We start from the raw sequence: 934 nt of genomic DNA, 5'->3' as shown, positions 1-934 counted from the left end.
GTATACAGGTGTGATGCCAGAACTAAATCTATGGTTAGTTCAATAATTCTTACACTCATTCATTTAACAATAATTGAGTGCCTTCAATCTCTCAGGTCCAGTGTTTCCCACATTTCCTCCTAAAACAAAGAAATAACAATAGGCATCAAGAGAGTAAAGAGTTCCCAATTACTCAAAACACTACTCATAGACACCATAGTTGGGAAATAGTCTTTTATTTTGTTCTTTCTTTCCAGTGAAAACCCTTCTCATATACCTACACCACTAAAACTTGTACTCAAATTTTGTTTGTCTTTCAAAGGGGCTTCTGGACACTTTACCCCAACATAATATATACCAAAGTATGCCTCATCACTTGAGGGTTATATTTTCATCATTAATAATCAATTCATGATTATATCTAAGATAGCTTAAAATATTGATTCCTCCAAAACAAACAAATAAACAATCAAAACAAACAAAAAAAGAAGATTGAATACATGATACAAATAATATATGGTGAGACAGGACCAAACTGAAATGTCTTTTATTCCTTTTAAGAAAGAAATTAATACTTTGGGGAATATAACTAGTACAACTAATAGAGGTTGTTTTGTTTTTTTGTCTTCTAAAGCAATTTTTTTAAGTTAGATGGTAACTCCTTTTTATTATTTTTGTCACTATCCCAATTGCATTTTTTTTTTTTTTAGAGGAGAAATAGTTATTGGGTCAGCTATTCTGATTTTCAGACTCAGCCATAAGCATTTGTGGAAAGGGAGTATATTTGTTTTATGAAGCTCAAATCACTTCATGCCTGCTGTTGTTGTTAGGTGCTGTCCAGCGACCCTATGTACAACAGAATGAAACACCTGCTGGTCCTGCACCATCCTCACAATTGTTGTTATGTTTGAGCCCATTGTTGCAGCTACTGTATCAATCCAACTCATTGAGAGTC

The sequence above is a fragment of the Trichechus manatus genome, unplaced genomic scaffold (assembly GCF_000243295.1).
Source record: "Trichechus manatus latirostris isolate Lorelei unplaced genomic scaffold, TriManLat1.0 scaffold00124, whole genome shotgun sequence".
Lineage (NCBI taxonomy): Eukaryota > Metazoa > Chordata > Mammalia > Sirenia > Trichechidae > Trichechus > Trichechus manatus.
This window is presented reverse-complemented; position numbering follows the sequence as displayed.